The sequence below is a fragment of the Siphateles boraxobius genome, unplaced genomic scaffold, assembly GCF_051911475.1.
Source record: "Siphateles boraxobius isolate OS27281-9 unplaced genomic scaffold, OSU_SipBor_1 26, whole genome shotgun sequence".
NCBI lineage: Eukaryota > Metazoa > Chordata > Actinopteri > Cypriniformes > Leuciscidae > Siphateles > Siphateles boraxobius.
This window is the reverse complement of record NW_027508876.1, coordinates 19,651,256-19,674,116: the sequence shown is the minus strand read 5'-3', so window position 1 is coordinate 19,674,116 and position 22,861 is coordinate 19,651,256. Positions and strand designations below refer to the sequence as shown.

Sequence of the window (22,861 nt, the reverse complement as noted above, 5' to 3'; positions counted from 1 at the left end):
TCGATGTACAATACTTCCGCTCGATATACCTGCCGCTGAACTGTGGCTTACTTTTAAACTATTTGTCACTCACAATGCATATGTGTCATCACGTAGCACTGATATGTGCTGTTACAAAGCAGCCCTCTCATTTTCTCTCACTGCAGTCTGTCTTTTCCTTCTCGCTGAGGACACCGGGTCTCATAAGAACTAGTGTTTTTCCCTCAGCTAGCGCCTGGCACACTTCAAACGCTCTGACCCCCAGATGATAGAGGCAGTGCTGGGTCCAACCCATTGAAATAATGGACAGAAGAAGAAAGACTAGTCTGTGAATGTAAAACGGTAATGCAAAAGCTAATTGTGAACATTGGGGTGTGAAGACAGACATTAAGCATTCTGTCACCACTGGAGAACCGACGGTGCCTAGGCTATGTGATAAAACCACGGCAGCTTGGGTCTCAGAGGTCCTATATTAATTGTAAATGCAGGTAATGACAGCATTAAGGTGCTCTAATGCATTTTTACATGAATTTTTGTTTGTCTAATTTTAGATTTAAGAAACAATGTAGACATTCTAATTCAATTGTGAACCACCAGTTCCCCCACAAACTATTTAAAAAAATAAAAATCAAGCTTTACATTTAGTAATCATTGATCATTTGGGGGGAAAAAATATGCTGAGAGAAAACGGTGCAGTTATACAGTTATTGATGCATTTTCAGAGTTGAACGACTCATATCTAGTGGTGTACGTGATTTCACTAAGTACAATATGTTCCTGGATCAACATCTTTGTGTCAGGATGTGGTGCAGGCAGAAGGAGATGGACTAAATTTTCATTCTTTGATGAATAGAATGTTTAAAAGAAAAACATTTACTTGAAATAGAAATATTTTGTAACATTATAAATGTTTGATCAAGGTGTTCTTGCTGGAAAAAAAAATGCCGCACACCCTCAAGCACCCTTGCATTTTTAAATTAGGCCACTGTATCACAATCCTTACAAGGGTAACATTAAAGCCCAAACCAAAATGCAAAAAGTGAAATTTGATTTGTGGGCCAGATTTATTTAAGGACAAGCTTTTAACACTTGAGGGGCTTTGAAATTGGCCCACGGGCATCACTAACGTATTAAATCTTCCTGTGAGTACTGGTAACTTTGCCGAGGCATTTGTTTATGGGTTTTTATGAAGAGAAAACCCTGCCTGGATGTAACCATTAATGGCAATTACCAGAAAAGAATGTTAGCTGTGTGTGCATATCTCTCTAACAAATGATCCCCCAGCATCCCCTCAGAAGCCTTAAGCAGAGTACTGATTAGAAACGCCATCGAGCATGCCAGTAATGGCGACACGTTGTGTTAGGTGAAACTCAAATGAGACAGGAACAGTGGGAAGCCAATATCATCTCTCCAGCGGTGCTTGTTTTTTGTGTTAGTTCTGCACTGCGTTGTTGATGTTGAAGATTTAATCATGAACTCATCCGTCCCAGGATTCAGTTTCTCATGCACCATACAAGTGTCTAATGAGATAGGCCTAACAAAATTAGAGTTCTCCGTGTGTGAACGCTGTGTGACGTAACATGTAACCAGGTAGAAATAACTAGTCTATCATTAGACGAGGCTTTTAATATAAAATCAGTGTTATTTTAGTATAACTAGTTGTTTCTATCCACCATCACATTTTGGTATATCACATAAAAATAAAAATAAACACTACATGGAAACACCAAGATGTGTATAATTCTAAAAATGCACATAAAAAACGCATGTGCTCAATTGAGGCAGATATTTTATCCGATAAGAAGACATGGATGTAATTGGATAACTGGACTAACCAGCGGACCAGTTTTTAAGTGTTGGTTTGATCATTCTGAAAAGCCTGAGCCAAAGTCTGTCGTCTGAATGAGTCAGTGTAATGACGTCCCAGAATTGCCTCACATGATTGTGTTCACAAACACCTGGCATCCGAACGCAAGATAACATGACATCATTTATTGCATTTTCGTCTGCACGCTTTGAGACGCAAGTTATTTATAATATATGGAAAAAGAGCCACAGTTGCTTCCCTGGTTACAGCAACTTCCATTTTTATGAGATATTTTGCACCAATTTCCCAGGAAGTGACGATTTTGTTCTCTTGAACACAAGGGACGGAAACGTACTCGGTTACTAACGTAACCTCGGTTCTCTCTAGAGAGGGAACGAGTACTGCGTAATATCTTACGCTATGGGGAAAACCTCTTTTCCACGAGATATTGAAGCCAAAAATTATCCTTTAATTTTGATTAATGTAAAACGCTGTGCAGCAGCGTGCAGACATAGGCAAGACGGCTCGCGCGCCTATTGGCTGCCCTGCGGCAACAGCAGCAAGCCTATCGAGAGAGGCCCTGCGTGACGTGACATCCAATGGGGGTGCTTCGCGCCCATTCCGTCGCGTCCCGCCAGAATAGGCGTGGCCTTGGCCTATAAATACGCTCGACAGGCTGATACAAACTGGTTTTCAACGCTGAAGCGAACCAGCGCTGTTGTATGCACGGCAAGATACGCAGTACTCGTTCCCTCTCTAGAGAGAACCGAGGTTACGTTAGTAACCGAGTACGTTCTCTTACGAGAGTATCTCTCGTACTGCGTAATATCTTACGCTATGGGGAACACAATGTAAGACGCCGTGCGTACTGGGATCCGACACCAAAGTCCCAAGGGCAGTAGCCCGGGGCTCATATAGTGCATAATCACCGTAGACTCACAGAGAGTCGGAGAAGAGAGGCTACCAGCATCATTCCCCACGAAATAGCATCCCATAGGAGCTAGTTATGTCAACAGTATATCCCGCAGACAGGGTGAACGCGTTCAGCCTGAACTGGGCAAAAATACGGGCTATTCAACACCCATGGAGCTGTTCCATCGATCAGTGAGCGATACTCAATCAAAACTCAGCATTCTGCGCCGGCGCAGCGGGACAGATAGTACTGAATTCTAGACCGACAGCAGCTTGGCCTGTAAGGCGGGAACTTCTAGGTTATAGAACCTTATAAATGTAGACGGCGAGGCCCAGCCCGCCGCCATACAGATATCATGCAAGGAAATCCCACTAGACCACGCCCACGAAGAGGCCACGCCTCTCGTGGAGTGCGCTCTGACACCCAAAGGACACTGCAGGCCCTTAGAAGTGTAAGCCAGCGCTATGGCATCGACTATCCATCTGGATAGGCTCTGTTTTGATGCGGCCAGTCCCTTGGAGCGTCCGCCAAACAAAACAAAGAGCTGCTCGGTCTGCCTGAAGACAGACGAGCGGGACACATAAGCCCTCAGCGGCCTGACGGGGCAAAGGAGATTAGCATCCGCTTCCTCATTGTTCACCTGGAGGGCGCACAGGGAAATAACCTGGGCCCTGAACGGTGTTTTGAGGGATTTTGGCACGTACCTGTGCCTTGGTTTGAGTATGACTTTTGAGTCATTAGGCCCAAACTCAATACAGGACGCGCTTACTGAAAGCGCTTGCAAGTCCCCCACGCGCTTCATTGAAGCAAGAGCCACAAGAAATACCGTTTTGAAAGACAGGTGCTTCATGTCTGACAAATGGATTGGCTCGAATGGGGCACCTTTCAGGGCTTCCAGAACCGTAGAAAGGTCCCACATAGGGACTGAGGGAGGTCTGGAAGAATTCAGCCTCCGAGCTCCCCTGAGGAATCGCACGACGAGGTCGTTCTTCCCCAGTGACTGGCCAGACGTCGGTTTTGCAAACGCCGCTATGGCCGCCACGTATACTTTGAGCGTGGACGGGGTTCTACCCTTATCCAGCAGCTCCTGAAGGAAGGAGAGCACTTCCGTAACCCCGCAGTCTACGGGTGAAAAGCCCTGAGTTTGACACCAGGTAGAGAACACTGACCATTTCGAGGAGTAGAGCCGTCTAGTAGACGGGGCCCTAGCCTGCGTGATCGTGTTTAACACTCCCTCCGGGAGGTAAGCGGGTACCCGTTGATGGCCCACACATGTAGGGACCATAACTCCGGGCGAGGATGCCAAATCGAGCCCTTTGCCTGAGAGAGGAGGTCTCTCCTCACCGGTATCGGCCACGGGGCAGTGCTGGCCAGCTGCATCAGGACTGGGAACCAGGTTTGGTTCGTCCATAGCGGAGCCACGAGCAGCACTGGGCATCCATTTTCCCTGATTCGTTCCAGCACTTGAGGCAGGAGCGAGACGGGGGAAAAAGCATAGAGGGGGCGTCGGGGCCATACGTGGGCCAGCGCGTCCCTGCTCTTGGAGAAAAAGTTCGGACAGTGAGCGTTTTCCTGGGACCCGAACAGGTCCACCTGCGCTCTGCCGAATGTCTCCCACAGCAGTTGGATCGTCTGCGGGTGCAGCGACCATCCCCCTGCTGGGACATTGTTTCTGGACAGTCTGTCTGGTCCCAGATTCAGGTGACCAGGCACATGCGCTGCTTTCAGTGAAAGCAGGTTGTGCTGAGCCCAGCCCAGGGAAGCGTTTCGTCAGCCTGTAAAGGCTTCGGGACCTGACGCCGCCCTGGTGATTTATGTACGCCACCACTGACATGTTGTCCGACCGGACTAAGACGTGGCGGCCTCTTATCTGGGGACAAAAAACGCCTTAGCGCGTTGTCTACTGCCAGCATTTCTAGACAGTTTATGTGTAGGAGCTTCTCCCGTTCTGACCACTGGCCAAAGAACGGTCTGCCCTCGAGCAGCGCTCCCCACCCCGAGGTGGAGGCGTCCGTGGACACCACCATCACACTCGAGGGAGTCCCCAGACTCACGCCTGACTGGTACCAGTCGGCTTTTTTCAAGGTTTCAGAGCCGAGACGCATTTCCTGTCGACCCTGAGGCGAAACAGACCAGCGGCCCAAGCCCCGGGCGGAACTCGTGCTTTCAGCCATAACTGCAGTGGGCGCATGCGAAGCAGGCCCAGCTGAAGTACTGAAGATGCTGAGGCCATGAGGCCCAGCATTTTCTGAAACCGTTTGAGCTGGACTATAGAGCCGCGGCGGAAGGATTTCACGGCGCGCTGAATGTTCAGTCCTCGCTCCGGCGACAGACGTGCTGTCATAGACAGCGAGTCCATTACTGTTCCCAGAAAGGAGATTTTCTGGCTGGGAGACAGCGAACTCTTCGCCCAATTGACTGTGAGACCCAAATTCTCGAGATGCTCGAGTAATGCGGTCTTGTGTTCTATGAGCTCTGATCGTGATCGAGCTAGAATCAACCAGTCGTCCAAGTAGTTCAAAATTCGCATGCCCTGAAGTCTCAGGGGTGCGAGAGCCGCGTCCATGCACTTCGTGAATATACGGGGTGCTGGAGACAGGCCGAACGGTAGGACTGTGTATTGATATGCCTGGCCCTCGAAGGCGAATCTCAAGAATCGCCTGTGACGTGACGCAATCTGTATTTGGAAATAGGCGTCTTTCAGATCTATTGACATGAACCAGTCTCCCTGGCGCACGTGTGCGAGGATTTTGCTGGTTGTCAGCATTTTGAACTTGCGTTTCAGAAGCGCTTTGTTCAATTGTCGCAGATCTAGAATGGGTCTGAGACCCCCGTCTTTTTTCGGTACCAGAAAATATCTGCTGTATACACCCCCTTCGCTCTGAGCCTGAGATAAAGGTTCTATGGCCCCTTTGCTCAGTAGTTTCGCTATTTCGGTTCGAAGTAGATGAGATACTTCATTGTCCACCGTGGTTTCGACACGCGCCGTGCAACGGCGGGGACGTCGAGCGAACTGTAGCGAATAGCCTCTCTTTATAGTGTTCAACACCCATTCTGATACCCCGGGAAGCATTGCCCATGCATTCGCGTGGATAGCTAGAGGCAGAATGATATCCGGGCTCTGGCCGCGGCACAGCGGCGGCTGCAGAGCTTCGGTGTGCTGAGACATGAACACTGTGTTTAAAGTGCGCGAGGCGGGGGGCGCGCCGATCACGGCGGGCAGCCTGTTCGCACTCGCTTTCTCTATGACAAATTGTGGAGAGAGAACGAGCGGGACAAACCCCGTAGGGTTCAGCGTGTCTGTGAGTGAATGTGGGCGCGGGACAGCGGGCACATTTACTGCACTGAAAACACCGTCGGCTTGCGCTGACTGAATATGTGTTGGTTTCGTTTTTACAGAAACCGTGGGACACGCACTGTGTAGTGTTTGTGGGCACTGTGTCGTGGGCACATTCACCACGTTTGCACAATCGACATGAGTCGATTTTATTTGTGCTAGCCCTGAACTGTGGCGGGCTGTGTCTGTGTGTGGAAATGGGCACTGTGACTTGGGCATTCTTACAACACTCATAACACCATCGGCTATGGCCGGGACACCAGAAAATACACTCTTTATTGGATTTATCTGGGTCGCCGTAAAAATGGCGTTAATGTGCAGGCAAGCGGGCTGTGGTACCGGCTTGTTTACTGCGAAATACACTGGAACAGTCACGTTGTTTGGAACTGAACGAGCGAGAGGTTTCGGTGGAGTCTGGCCGCGGTGAGACTTAAACACCTTGGGTCTTAGCTGACTGTATGTGTGTTGGTTTCGTTTTACAGAAAACGTGGCACATGCAGTGTGTAGTGTTTGTGGGCACTGGGTTGTGGGCACATTCACTACATTTAATGCACAATTGACATGAGTCGATTTCATATGTGCGAGCCCTGCACTGTGGCGGGCTGTGTTTGTGTGTAGAAATGAACACTGGGCTGTGGGCATTTTTTATTACACTCAAAACACCATCGGCTGTGGCCGGAATACCAGACAATACATTGCTTATATGATTTTTCTGGGTCGCCGTGGAAACAGCATTTGTGTGCAGGCAAGCGGGCCATGGTACCGGCTTGTTTACTGCAAAATACACTGGAACAGTCACATTTTCTTGGAACTGAACGAGCGAAAAGTATCAGTGAAAGTCTGGCCGCGGCGAGACTAAATTTTATCTGCTGCGAGAGCTGGGATCGAACACGGGTCTCCCGTGCGATGGCTGTAGGTTTCGCCACTGAACCACAGGGGGAAACGACAAAAGCTTAAAATAGCTCGAGCACATAATAGAGCGTCATCACAGTTTTGTGTGTGTTGGCGTTTGTTTGCATGCGTGCGTGTTATACAACAGGCTCATTGCTGCAATATTGACATTTTCAGCCGCTCAAACTAAGAGGAACTGAGAAATGTTTGAGAAATGGAGATTGGTCCGGCCGGCGAGCTTTCACGGGCTGGAGAATGCTCGAGGACCCGCTGAATACGGCGCTTTGCGGCGCGGCACTACAGCGGGCGGGAGTGCAGACTCGGAGAGAAAATGCCAGGCAAGTCCTCAGAGTCACCATGGCAATAGTTCCACAGGAACGAAGCGTCTTCAAAAAGACGCTTGCTCTTTTAGAACAGATACAAAACAGAGATAGAGTGTGAGTCGCAGCGGCGAACACACACTCAGCAGTGAAAAGGATATGAACGCCGGAAAGCGTAGCAGGTACGGCGGCTGAAGGCGGCGAGGTGAAGGCCAGCGACTTCAGGCTCGAAGGCTCGTCCCGCAGAAGGCTTACAATCAGACGGCGCGGCTTCTCACTCCGGATCCAGCGATGCAGTAGTGCTTCGCTGAAGAGTTGAAAATCAGTTTGTATCAGCCTGTCGAGCGTATTTATAGGCCAAGGCCACGCCTATTCTGACGGGACGCGACGAAATGGGCGCGAAGCACCCCCATTGGATGTCACGTCACGCAGGGCCTCTCTCGATAGGCTTGCTGCTGTTGCCGCAGGGCAGCCAATAGGCGCGCGAGCCGTCTTGCCTATGTCTGCACGCTGCTGCACAGCGTTTTACATTAATCAAAATTAAAGGATAATTTTTGGCTTCAATATCTCGTGGAAAAGAGGTTTTCCCCATAGCGTAAGATATTACGCAGTACGAGAGATACTCTCGTAAGAGAACTGTGCTTCATGCGTAAATGTTTTATGCGATGTTCCATTTTTGCTCAAAAGTTTAATTCTCAACTTTGGATGGAATAAAAGCTATAGATATACTATTGTAGTTTTTATTAATATTTTGAATGTTTTTATATATATATTTATTTTCTGTTCTAATTTTAAGTTTTATTAATTGTGCAATTTTTGACATTTGTATTACTTTTTATTTCAGTTTCAGTTATTTCAGCAAGTTAAACTAAATGAAAATGAGAAATTATATCTTGGCAACTAACTGAAATAATATAAAAGTAATTTTTTATTATATTATATTTATTTATTTAGTTATTTATTTATTTCATGAACTAACAATGGGCAATATATTTTTCACTGTATTTATTAACCTTTGTTAATGGTAGTTAATAAAATGTTAATGTTAGTTCACAGTGCGTTAGTAATGTTAACAGATACAACTTTTGATCTTAAAAATGTATTCGTGAAAGTTGAGTTTAACATTAAATAAGAGGAATAAAGGCTGTAGAAGTATTGTTCATTGTTAGTTCATGTTAGTTAGAATCCTACTATATATAAGGGTGTTTCTTTTTTCCTACACAGGACTGTAATACGCTTTTATTTATATAGATTGAATTTGAAGGAACTGTTAACTTTTGAGGGGCCAATTGTTATTCACTTCAATTATTTCTTGCAATGTACAAAAGGTCATGCGCTTAAACAGTCATCTTATTATTTTCATTTTATAAAAGTCATTTTGATTATACATCTGCAATTAATCATAATGCCATGGGAAATAATGAATTACTCTTTAGCACTGGCCAATAAATCATGGGAAAGTTTGTAGAATAGATTAATGTATAGTTCAAGTGCACTTCAGACGAGATTGTAAAACCTAATGGAACCTTCTCAGATAACAGAAAGGTATCTTTTCACAAGTGGAAGTACTGGTATTTTAAGGTGAGACACTACAGGTGAATAGGGTAAAATTTAGAACTAGCAGATATCACCATGAAACTTTCCCAGTTTATTGCCTGGGAAAGTAAAAAGACTGGGGATTTACAGAGGGATTTATGGATATCTACTTTTGTTATCCTGTAAATCAGAATATACTGTCAATAGCCTTAAAAAAATATTTTCGCCATGTTTTTTGGAATAAAATGTTATATAAATCAGGCTAGGAATAATATATTTACAAATCCCTCAGTAAATATCTTCATAATATAACTAGGTACAAGACTGGGAAGTTTGATGTATATAGGTGCTACTGAAGTGGAGATTTCGGAAAAGTCATTTTGAGAAAACGGGCTTTAAAGATTTAGCATCAGCCAATGAGATTGCACATTTAAAGTTAAATCCCCCCTTTTACTTTCACGTTTGGTTGCTGATAAAAAGGAAATGACCATATTTGGATCCGACAGCATTGTACAGGAGAGAGAGAGTGAGCTTCCTAATGGTATATGTGATGACAGGGTGCAGGCCGCGATTGCGGAGCAGCATGTTGATTTAGAAAGCCAACTTTTGTTGAATTTATGAAAAATCTACAGACGCAAACAGACAAAGTATGGTAAAATAAAAACCTAAATGTGTATTTCTGACTTTTTTTCACAACAACTCTGAAAGAAGACATGTTATTGAAGACAAATATTCCAAAATCTCAAAATTGACCAGTGAAAAAAACAAAACAATGTTTTTGCTTGCCGTGTCTCACCTTTAAGTGTTAATCGAGCTTAAGACATCTGTCTGTCTGTCTGTCTTATAAATACATATGTACGTATACAGTTTCTGGCCGACCGTCTGGCATCCATCCATCCATCCATCAACATAACACACATTCAGTTTTTTCTTTGACCAGAATTAAAACATTGAGCAAGCTACTATAATTGCACGGATGCAGACAGCAATTACAGAGCTAAATTTCCACTTAAATAGGAAGTGACTGCCCTCCTAAATGAACGGCATGTGTGCATGCCAAATGTGTGAAAGAGACACCTCATCTCCTTTTTTTATTCCCACACATAATAAAGTTTTGTCAAGGACTGACTTTTTGAACCCCCCTCCTTTCAGCGATGCACATCATATATCTCACTCCAGATATATTCATCCTTTCCAGAGCTCACTTTCTGAACCTGTCACTCCGTCCACCCTTATGAGAGCATGTGCTGCGCAGTTCTTTACATTCTCACATGCTCAGCACACCAGAAGTGCTGAAAAAAATGAATTTATGTCCTGTGATGCTTATATTGTTTTCTCTAGTGTTTCAGCTGACCTTTCCCTTTTCCTTTAGTTTGACTGAACGTGTTGAGCAAAGCTGCTGCTGTCTTGAGAAAGAGACTGAGAACCTGCCTTTCTAGGGCTCGGTATATCAAAACAAATGTCTCTGAGGATCAATGAATTAATGTCTGATGTGGAACCAAATTAGGGTGAACGGATTCAGCTGGCTAGAAGTTACTTGTGTGTTCAATGCTGACTCACATAAGCATGACTGTGAGTTGGCATTTAGTCGCTGACATTTCAAGGTGCTGTTTTGTTGTGCCAGAAGTCTAACTTCATAAGAGCATTAACTTCCTTTTTCTAAAAGCCATGTTTTTTGCTACAGTGTCACTTGGGGTGCATTGTTAGCATATTTGTCAGTTGTAAGTAGTGGTTGACAAAATGGGGTGATCAGTGGCCAATATCTAGAGATCAGGGTGATTGATGGAATATCAATATGTATATACTGTATAATAGACATACAGTGCAGCAGCCCTAAAAAGTATTTCCACATATGGCTGAATGTCTTTGTATTATATAACAAAAATTCACAGTAACTAACATTAACTATGAGTTCCTAAAATTCCATTTGTCTTAATTTTGAACAATGCATTTTTTATCTATTAGTATTTTATGTAATATTTTACATTTTTTGCTAACACTTTTTACAGTGTCCCCGTTATACATTTGACATCTAGTTACACGTATGTTACATGTAGTAACCCTAACCCCAATCATATAATATGTACACGTTGTTTACTACTCAGTACTTAATTGTATAATTACACTGTAACATGGACATCTTAAAATAAAGTGGACATTAAAAATAAAAGTCATTCTGGTGCATTAATGTTCTCATGGCTATATTCACTTGTAGCATTTAAAATTATTGATTTTAGTTTTTAGTGTTTTATTATACATTTATTTAGTTGAAATAGTGCCAAAATGTACATGTGGCTATGTCTTATCAGCCATAACATGAACATGAATATCGGTGTATTTATATTAGCCAGAATTTTAGTATCTGTCACTGTCCGTGATCCTGTTTTTAAGCTGTTTACAACGTAGCTCACATGTTCAGATGTTTAGAGATGTCATAACTATGTAGCTTTACTAAACCATTTGACACTTTATAATCTCCAAGTCACAGTGAGGGAAACAAAGGAGTGAGATACTTCCCGGCTATTCTCGTTTCTCTGTATTGGTATAATATAATATAGTATAATTCTCTGTGTTGGTATAATTTATGTCCGTCCATTCACATTCAACAATAATCATTCTCATGATACTTCCAGAAGATAAATTTCCATATGCAATCCTGAGTGAGTCTAATCCATTCCTGGCTGCTTTAGCACTGTAAAGGTTAAGTGAGTTTCTTTCAGAAGCACAGTGTATTTTTCCCCTCCCCTGGCAAGAGAAAGGCTGTTTGCCCAGTGTAGTTTGTTTATGTATGTGTTGGAGTAAATTGGCTATTCTTAGTCTTGCTGAAGAGCAGACGTGACAGACAGAGGCCGTGGTTTGAACTGACTTAATTGGGCCATTCATCACAGAAATGCTGATGATGTCTGCTCTCTCTTTCTCTCACATTGCTATCTTTCACAGTCATTCATTTTCGGTTCCTTTCTTTAATCAGAAATGTAATCAAATTGTAAACAGAAGGATCATGTGAACCAAATTCTCCCGTTCCGAGGATACCGTAATCAAACAGCACAGTCTTAAAAGAGAAGACATGTGAAGATTTTCGTTGTGATATCTAATGTTTATTGTTTGGTAAGAAACACCTTTGGGAATTGCAATAACTATTTTTACTGCTTTCTTTCCCTTTGCAATTATATTTTATTTTTTTATTCTTAGTTCTCAATGAAATTGTATTGTGTTATCCCTCTACCTTACAGTATAATTTGACATGAAATGCATATAAATGAATGTTGAATGTCTCTCTATATGCTATGATAATATGCTGTGTAGTAGCACATTAGCATAGTCATAACTCCTTTACATGCATTACTGTCACAGTGTCTGGTCGTGTTTCTGCAAACTGTTCAGTTTTTCTCTTCAGACTTCTGCAATTGGATCTATTGTCTCTCTCGTGTGTGTGTCGTGGCAGAAGGACTCCGTCACAAATGTATAGATCCCGCAGTTCGGGATTCCGTAACCCTCCTCCTATGAATGGGGGAGGAAGGGGACCATGGAGAGGAGGTTCGCAGACCGGGGCGGAAGCCTTATGGGCCCATCAGACTGAGGAAACTGTTGCGGCAAGATCTCCAGTGACCACTTCCGTCAGAGATGGTGAGTCGTTCGAGGGGACTCGTCTGGCCAAGTTCTCCGGAACTCGGGGAGGTTGCAGGGGAGGAAGTGGTCGACAAATTCCACGACACCGTCTTCCGCCCTGCCATGTTCCTGATCCGGAGCCGCTGGTCTGGTCCAGCACAAGACCCTCGTTGCGGGTTCCGCCCAGCACGAGTTCGTCACCGCTGGTCCCATCCATCATAAAGCTCTCGCCGCTGGTCCCGCCCAGCACAGGGCCATCATCGCGGGTTCCGTCCTGCACAAAGCCTCCACCGCTGGTTTCGTCCAGCCCAAGGTCCACACCGCTGGTCCCGCCCAGTCCAAAGTCCTCGCCGCTGGTCCCATCCAGCACTGAGTCTGCACCTCGCCATCAAGGACGGAGGAGGTGGAGAAGGACTTCTTACCTCCCCAACGCTCCGGTGGTCATTCCCGAATAGCCTGCTGTCGTTTTGGAGGCCGTCCCTGTGCAGCCTGCGGTCGTTTCTGAGGACGTCCCAGTGCAGCCCGCCGTCGTCCCGGTGGTCGTCCCTGCACAGCCTGCTGTCGTTTTGGAGGCCGTCCCTGTGCAGCCTGTTGTCGTTTCGGAGGACGTCCCAGTGCAGCCCGCTGTCGTCCCAGAGACCATCCAGGATCTACCCATCATCTGCCCTGGCACGGTCAAGAAGGTAGTCTTCCTTTTTTTTTCATTGGCTGTGTTACACACTTGGAAAAGGTTTAGAAAGTCTGCCGATCCAGAGACTGTTCACGTCCCATCTGCCCAGCCAGAGACTGTTCACGTCCCGTCTGCCCAGCCAGAGACTGTTCACGTCCCGTCTGCCCAGTCAGAGACTGTTCACGTCCCATCTGCCCAGCCAGAGACTGTTCACGTCCCGTCTTCCCAGCCAGTACCTGTTCCGGAACCGGAGCCAGTGCCTGTTCCTGAGCCGGAGCCAGTGTCTGTTCCTGAGCCGGTGCCAGTGTCTGTTCCTGAGCCGGAGCCGGTGTCTGTTCCTGAACCGGAGCCAGTGTCTGTTCCTGAGCCGGAGCCAGTGTCTGTTCCTGAGCCGGAGCCCGTGTCTGTTCCTGAGCCGGAGCCAGTGTCCCCAGACAAGATGGCCGCCGCCGTGGTCGCCCGAAGGGTCTTCACCGCCGTGGCCGCCTGATGGACTGTCGTCTTCGCCCTGGCCGCCTGATGGACAGTCTGTTTCGCCCTGGCCGCCGTCGTCACCTCGTGTTCCTGTTTCCCTGCATGGTCCTGGCCCTCCCATCCCTCCCTCGGATCTTCCATGTTCCACCTTCCTCTTGGACTCTTGTTTTGTCTTGTTTTCTGTCATGGAGCGTCTGGTAGCCGCTCCGTAGAGGGGAGGTTCTGTCAAAGTGTCTGGTCGTGTTTCCCTGGGTTCACTAGAGGTCCTCGTTCTCACGGTGTCATTTTCATTAGACTACATTTCCCAGCATTCTGTTCTGCCACTCATCTGATCATTGCACACAGCTGTTTCCTGTCACCTTGTTAGTTCTGTGTGTATATATACCCTGTCTGTTTTAGTGTTTGTCACGGAGTCCTTGTTTAATGTTCCCACACTTTGGATCTCGTTTGGTGTTTCTTGGTCTGTGTATGTTCTTGTCTTCTGAATTGCTTAAATGGTATTTGACCCGTGCCTGGACTGATCGTGATTACGGATTACCCGATAAAGACTTCTGCAATTGGATCTATTGTCTCTCTCGTGTGTGTCGTGACAATTACGCAATGTTCCTGTTTATCGTCCTCTTCCATCGAACCTGATTTGGTAACATATTAACTCTTCAAAGCTTGTATTGAATAATATACAAACACAAGAACCTTAAAGCAGTGAATGAGAGTCATACTCAGGTCAAGTTAATAGTTGGCCTAATTTTTTTAATATCCTGATACTCAATAGTGTTCTTTTTTTGTGTGTACACACACACACACACACACACACACACACACACACACACACACACACACACACACACTTTAGTGATTGCGAAAAAAGACTAATATATTGCTGATTTAAATGCTTATTCTTGCTTATTCTTCTATAAATTCACTAAAAAACGAAATTTGAAAACATAAAATGTCCATTGACAAGGTCTTTAGTAGATTTTAAAATGTATAATGATATATTGTATCATATTGGCTATTGGGTGTTATTTGTTGACAATTTGTTTTTTGTTTTTTAATCTAGATTGGCTTTTTTCTATATATTTACATAGCATTAATTTTCTTTTGTTTAAAAGACATTCATGCTGTGACATTTAAACTATTTAAAGCTAATTTTCATTGTTCAATATCTGTAAAGTATTTCAAATCGTATGACAAAACTCCAATAACTTAGTCATTAATGGTGCTTTTAAGGCAAGAATAATGTTTGTTTTTCTCTTAACGTCATGTTAACATGGTAAATATCACATGAAAACCACCTTTAACCGGTAACAGGCCAGTGTCCTGAATCCTGACATGAAGTTGCCTGACAAGGACAACCCTTCAGTACTTTATGTGTGAGTGAACACCAGGTTAGATGACCTCAGACTTGTCATCAGTCACCTGGGAGAGATGGAAGGGTTCGCTCAGCCGTCAGATCACATGACCTATTGTTCATTCTGTGGGGGATACAGGTGGTTTCCCTGGGGGGATGAAATAGGATATTCCCTGTCTGAGCTGATCAGTGCAAACGAAACCATCGCTGTACAATAGAAAGATTGTGTGCCTTAGTAGTAAGTTGTATGTGGGTTCAGCATCATGTTTGAGTCATATCAGTGTTTTGTGAACATACAGCCCCATGTATAATATTAAATACACTACTGTTCAAAAGTTTGGGGTCGGTTAATTTTTTTAATGTTTTTAAGTCACTTAGTCCTAGCGAAAATACATTTATTTGATAAAAAATGCTGTAGAAACCATAATATAGTGTGAAATTTTATTACAGTTTAAAATAACTGTTAGCTATTTTAATATATATTCTAGTGTAATTTATTCCTGAGATGGCAAAGCTGAATTTTCAGCATCATTACTCCAGTCTTCAGTTTCAAATGATCCTTCAGAAATCATTCTAATAAGCTGAAATGGCGTTTAAAATTATATTATTATTTTATTATTATTATCAATGTTCAAAACAGTTGTGCTGCTTAATATTTTTGTGGAAAACGTGATACATTTTTCTGGATTTTCTGGTGAATAGAAAGTTCAAAAGAACAGCATTTATTTGAAATGGAAATCTTTTTTGCAACAAAGCAAAATGTCACTTTTGGTCAATTGAATGCATCCATTTTAAAATAAAATAAAATAATAAAAACCGTACTGACCCCAAACTTCTAAATGGTAGTGTTAATATTATTGACTACTATTAGATGTACATTGGGACATTTTGTAAAATGCAATAAAATCAAGAATCTGTTATTTTTTCATTCTTTTTAACCTTTTTTTAACTGACAAAAGTACAAGGAAAAGTTTTCCAATGTTTTCACTGACCTACATAATTGTATTTTGTAAATATAAACAAATTTTGATTTTGATGGCTGCAACACACCCCGAAAAAGTTGGGACAGAGACATGTTTACCACTGTGTCACATCACCTTTCCTTTTAATTACACTATTTAATCATTTGGGAGTTGAGGATACTAATTGTTGGAGTTTTGCTAGTGGAATATTTGCCCAATCTTGTCTGATACAAGATAGCCGCTCAACAGTCTGTGGTCATCATTGCCTGATTCTCCTTTTCATGATGGGTCATACATTTTCCATAAGAGACAGATCTGGACTGCAGTAAACAGGCAGGCACCTCCCTTTTGTGGTGCAGTATCTAGAAACCACTCAGTTTTAGCATGTGCAGAATGAGGCCTGGCATTGTCTTGCTTCCCAGGAAAGATGTCATCTTGATGGCAGTTTATGTCTCTGTACAATCGAAATATATGCCTCCATGTCAATGGTTCCTTCACAATAATGCAAGTTACCCGTACTGTTTGCAATGATGCACCTCAATACCAGCACAGATGTTTGCTTTTGCACCTGTCACTGGTGAAAGTCTGGTTGGTCCCTTTCGTCTTTGGGACTGAGAATGTCCATTTTCTTCCAAAAACAAGCTGAAACATGGACTCATCTGATCACAGCACACATTTCCACTGTCTTCTAGACCATCTGAGATGAGCTCAGGCCCAGAGAACTCGCCGACATCTCCACATAGAACTGATGTAAAGCTTTCTCCTTGCGTAACAGAGATTCAAGTGCCATTTCTTGATGCAGCGTCAGACTGTGTTCAGTGAAAATGGTTTTCCAAATTACTCCTGAGCACATGTGGCTGTATTTGACAGAGTAGCATGATGGTATCTTGTGCAATGCCATCTGAGGGCTCAAAGGTCACGCACATTCAACAGAGGTCTACTGCCTTTCCCAACACAGACTGAGATTTCTCTGGATTCCCTGAATCTTGTGACAATATTATGCATGGAAGATGATGAAAGGCATAAATGCTTTACAATCTTGCATTGAGAAATGTAAATTTTTTAATTGTTTGACAATTCTCTCAAGATATTTGGCACAAAGTGATGAGCCGCGACCCATCTTTGCTTAAAAAGACTGAGAAGCACTTTTACACCCAAACATGATACCCTCAACTATTACCAATTCACCTGCTCTTTGTGGACTGTTTCAAAAGAGTTGGATAATCTAATTTGGATAATTATTTCACTTTTATTTGGTCTCTGTCCCAACTTTTTGGGGGGGTGTTGCAGCCATCAAAATCAAAATTTGTTCATATTTACAGAATACAATTATGTTGGTCAGTGAAGACATTGGAAAACGTTTCTTTGTACTTTTGTCAGCTAATCAAAGGTTAAATAGAATGAACAAATCACAGATTCTTGATTTTATTGCATTTTACAAAATGTCCCAACTTTTTCTGATTTCGGGTTGTATAATACAATAATGTAATATGAAAGCATATTATATTAAATCTATAATAATTACCAAAGAATATTTGTAAGTTATGGCTGATAACAGATAAATGACTAATATCAAAATTCTATAGTATTTTGTGGTAAAAAAAATAAAACTACAAACTAAAACCAATAATTTTAAATGTTAGAAGTGAATTTAGGCATATCAACAATATATTGTACAATAAGAAGAAAAAAAAGATATGTAAATGTGTTATAAAATTTAGTGTTTTTAAAGGCTACCTTTTAAATCAGTGTTAGATGGCAGCAATTGTAATCTAAATCTAAAAGTCACAATTAAAAATACAATACTGGCCGATAAATTAAAGAAAAATCTCTAATATCAACCGACAACTGCTACCAATATATTGTGAATTAATTATTAATAAAAAAATGTCTGATCCCTTTGCATTCAGCAGTGGCGTTACTAAATCTTTCCTGACCATCATCTCCAGCTGTAAGGATGGAGAGATCAGAAGAAAGAGGGGAGCTTATTAGACGAGAGGGTGACAGCGCACTTGGTATGCATGAGAACAGCGCGAGTAACCTTTTATCAATCAGCTTTCATCACTGACCAGCCCTATTGAGCAGGCGGTCAGCAACATTTCTCTCTCCCTTTATTTCCCCTGCTTGTTGCTCCAGCAACTAAACCTCTGAAACCCCAGCTTTTATGATGTTTAGATTGGCTTAGTTAAATGCAGTCCCATCTCTCATTTACTTTAACTGCAGCCAGACAGGTCATTTAGCCGTATGCTGTGAAATGGTGTCCTTTCAATAAATAATGACTATCTGGTAACGCTAAAAAAGGCTGGAGAAGTTTTGGCCACCGAAATGCTCTGGCATCGCTCTCTCTTCGATAATACACACTGCCTCTCCTGGGTCTCCATTGTATTTAAACATATTCCGACACAGCGCTTTAGATAAATCGTTCCGGCTCTCTCAGGAACGCCGACTTCCAGGCTGGTATTGATGTGGAACAGACAGTGAAAGTTCTCAGGCTTTTCAGAGCGCCGAGGGATGGATGGGGGAGGAAGAATGGAGGAGAGAGGCATTTAGCGCTTCACCCCAAAGGCACTCGGAATTCTCGCCCGGTCTTTTGAGGTGGCGGGCACAAATCGTCCTGCGAAAAGGGGCAGACGGGAGAGTGATTGGAGGGAGGCTCGGTTTGGCAGTCTGGCTGGTGGGCGGGACGTTTGGTGATGAAACATTGCATAAATAATGCCAGAGGGGGGCGCTGGGTCCTCTGTTGCCATGGAGACCTTTGTGGCTGACTGAGCCTGGTTTGTGCGCGAGGTGTTCGGAAGCTGCAGCTGGCAGACCGGGCGCGCCTGTAATGAGTTGAGGAATTTCTCTAATAGGAAGAGCTAAGTGGAAGGATGGTCGACGGACTGGCTTTACACTGATCTTGTTTGCTCTGGCATGTGGGAGGAGGAGACGAGGTATGGCCTATTTCTGATCTGTGCTGGGGAAGGTGGAAAGAATGTTGCTGATATAAAGGATGAGTTTTTGAACTTTAACTGTGTATTATATATGTATGCTTTGCTAATATTGGTAAGCCTACGCCCTGCTGTGTTCATGAAAGTTTTTTTTTTCTCCGTCTTTCCGTTTTTTTTTATTATGTCTGGCATAATACAGTAAAACATTAATTCTCATTGGTTGGCTCTCCAGCCTTACTTATACTGTTTTTTATTGGTAGATTTCAGTCACAATTAGCTGTTAGTTCTTCTATATAGCACTTATTTCCTTTGAACTCAGATCAACAGGTGTTGCCGCTCTACTAGTGGTTTGCAACATTAATTTACCTTCTTTAATAGTGACATTGTTGCATAATAACTACTTTAAGCCATCTTGGGAGATATTTTCCTTTTTTTTTATATTTCTAAAAATATTTTATTTTTAATTAGTGCTGTCAAATCGATTAATTGTGATGATCACATCTCTATTAAAAGTTTGTTTGTGTGTGTGTGTGTGTGTGTGTGTGTGTGTGTGTGTGTGTGTGTGTGTGTGTGTGTGTGTATACATAGACTGTATTGTGTGTGTGTGTGCGCACACGTGTCTGTGAATACACACACACACACACACACACACACACACACACACACACACACACACACACACACACACACACACACACACACACACACACACACATATATAATACACACATATATTATATAAACACAACATTTTGTTAAATGTGATAAATCGATTTGACAGCGCTACTTTTAATATTTATAAATTAAATTGATAAAAACAAAAATCATTGCAACCAAAAAGCTATTTTTGCCAAGTAGATTCATTGTTTAATGCAAGAAGTAAAATACATTAAAATCTATTTTCCACACTGTTTTTTTCCACAAATTTAGTTTTTTATGTATATGCTCCATAACATGTGTATAATCAATATTTCATTAAATATATGTGTTTTTAATACAATTTTAAGGGACACATTGCTATAATTTAATTATATAATTATAATTGAAATAAATATATTTTTAATGCTTTTTCAAAAGATTAGCATTTCCCTGAGAAAGTTTGTTTACTCACAAAACGTTTGGTGATGGAAATAATTAGTGGTGGGAGGAAAAAAACGATTTCAATCCTTTTGCGAGTGAACTCAAATTTTCTTGAGCGAACACATAATTACTTTGCCGTTCACTTGCAGAATTTTGCTTTCTCTCTCTCTCTCAAGACTTTTTTGTTCTTTTTTATTTCGCTGAACACAAAATAAGATTTTGTGGACCATTGACTTCCATGGTATGTTTTTTTTCCATACAGGAAGTTAATGGGGTCCATAACTGTTTGGCTACAAACACTCTTCAAAATCTCTTCTTTTGTGTTCAGCTTTTGTGTTTAATTGTTCATACAGTAAATAACAAAATTTTCATATTTGGGTGAGCTATCCTTTTTAGGCCTGTATACGTGAATATTTTACAAGTGATGACGCAAAACTGTTGATTCAGAGTTTTGGATTGATTGATTGAAACAGCCTGTTTAAGCTGATTTACGCAAATTAACAAACTTACCAACTGTTTTTGAATTTTGAATAAGTCATTAAAATGTCTTAGAGCTCTCATACCCACCTGTATTGAGACGTGGAGGGAATGCAAAACAATTTTATGACGCAGTCTTTAGAAATAGGCACAAATAAAAAGCACATTACAATCATAGCAATATTCACAAAGTTGCGTGGTATTATAAGTAGTTTCCGCAAAATTATAACAAATATATTGTTTTTATTCAATATATGAAAACAGCTCTAGTAGAGAACACAGCCATACAACAGCATCATTCTTTAGATTGAATTACTTAGAATGTATTCCTCTGTAGGTTGGACAGTCTGTATACTCTTTTATTGTGTCAGTGTCCTGAACTGCACAAATGTGAGAAAAGAAAATCCTGTGGGAGAAGTGTGAAAGGTGTGAGAAAAAGAGAGGAAAGAGATTAATTTGCAGCACATTTTTTGTTTGCTGGTTTGTTTGGTGACAGAGAGCTGGTTGGTTGTGATTAAGTGCGGATAATAAGTGCGAGTTATTCTGATGTCTGGGAACAGGGGCTGGTGGGACACACCATCATCTAATTTAGTCCACAAATGGCTTTCAGAGCTGGATCAATAAACCCTTCTATTGTACAATCCCTGTATGCATGTGTTTACGGATCAGACCCCCATCGATCTTCCTGCCCAGCTGTAATTAAAACAGGTACCGGTGACGAGAACACCTGCTGAGGAGCATCAGATTTTTTTCTCAATTCCTATTGTATCCTCATCTCCATTTTCTGGACCGTTTCTCTGCTCTGCAGGAATAAAACACTTTGGGGGTCTTACACCGAGTCCTAACTGGATGCGACACACAATAAAAGCTTTATTTTCTATGTTAATCAGAGTTTTTGTCATAACCAGCCACAACGACGATACACAACAACTGGATTCTGGTGCGGGTCGGGAATCAATAGGCACGTGTGGACTGCATATCCCATAGCCAAGACTATTTCGACTCAATTCGGTACCTATTGATAGGCAACTGCTTTCAAACGGTCCCGTTCTTATTCGTTTTCACGGTCTGTAGTCTGAATAGTGTCAAAGGTTCCTAATTACAACGCGATTTGCAGCTTTGAGCATTGTAGCCAATCGCGCTGCAACTGAAGTGGCTGACAGCGTCAGTCATTATAAAGGGAGCAGTCTTTGCTCGCTTTCTGTATATAATCTATTCGCAATTTAAAAAAAAAAGTTTTATTTTTCATGCTGCTAAGACCAACGGCCAAGTACTATATACACTGGGTTTCAGGAAAGACAACCGCATTTAAAGGTGCATTGTGTAATATTTCTGAGGATCTATTGACAGAAATGCAATATAAGATCCAAAGCTATGTTTTCAGTGGTGTATAATGTACCTTGCATAATGAACCGTTATGTTTTTATTACCTTAGAATGAGATATTTATATCTCCATAACCGCGGGCACCCCCTTCTATGGAGGTCGACATATTGTGTCGTCATGTTTCTACCGTAGCCGACAGCGAACAAACAGCGCTACAGAGCGCGTTTCGTCACCACCTTGAAAAAGAAGTTTTCAGTGGTGTATAAAAACCTTACTTAATGAACCGTTATATTTGTATTACCTTAGAATGAGCAGTTTCTATCTACAGTGCATACTGTACACCGCAGGTCCACTTACATTGAAATGTATGCGTCTTTATAGCCTTTGATGTGATTTATGCACATTTGTTAAAAATAGCTTGTATGGGCAGATTGTTCACATGATATAGGCAAAAGTTTTGTATTGTTTAAATTTTTTTTTCTTCTGTTAATTATTACCATGTTGGGCTGCGTGTCTATTTTTCTTAAATGCACCAACTCAGAATGCCTAATGTTGGTTTGATTGTTTGTGTGAAAATGAAAATATGAGAAAATTTATATTTTTTGTCTACCTGATGTAGTAGATTTAATGCGGGTCGGGTCACAACCTTTATTTCAAACGGGTTGTGGCGATTTTTATTCAAAAGTTATTTTGTGATTATATGATGATATGATTCAGTTAGTTTCAATATTGATTCATTGGAGCAGGGCTGTCCCAAGCATGGGACCTCGGTCTGTTCACGATTGGCTTCCTGGGGGTGAGTGATGGGTGTTCTGCAGGGCCCCCTCAAGAGCCAGTTGCACCGCCCTAAAGCCTCGTTCAGACGGTCTGTCCAAATCCGATTTTGTGCAAAACCGATTGGAATCTGATAATATTTATTGGTGTGGACAGATACTGTAAATTGCTTGTTGCTGAAATCTTATCGCGTCAAGTTAGAACACTGTGTTATCCAGCTCTTTAGTCTTTCTTTGAGTCTATTTGCGGAATTGGAAATTCTTTGAAGGCTTCTCGTTTGGTGGAAACGCTGTTGTCTTGGGAGGGGGCAGCTTGGGGCTGGCCGTCTAAGCGATTATATCTACTGAGAGTGCACTTTCGGTCCCAGCTGGGGCGTTAGTGGTGATAATCATCTCTCAGGGCCGGCCAGAGGTCTGCCTGTTTGAT

General features: G+C 42.5%; 1 protein-coding gene across 6 annotated transcripts in view; it reads left to right on the top strand.

Annotated features, from left to right (window-relative positions):
- The window catches only part of ctnnd2a (catenin (cadherin-associated protein), delta 2a), a 329,118-nt gene that overhangs the window by 82,609 nt on the left and 223,648 nt on the right, over positions 1–22,861 (top strand). The window contains exon 1 of one of the 6 annotated variants that reach the window (XM_077244715.1): positions 18,628–18,782. The exons of 4 other annotated variants lie outside the window; for them this stretch is intronic. The gene's annotated coding sequence lies outside the window, so the exon portion shown is untranslated. Of the gene's footprint in view, positions 1–18,627; positions 18,783–22,861 lie in introns of those variants that run through there. One more of the 6 variants, XM_077244714.1, reaches the window with a different exon arrangement.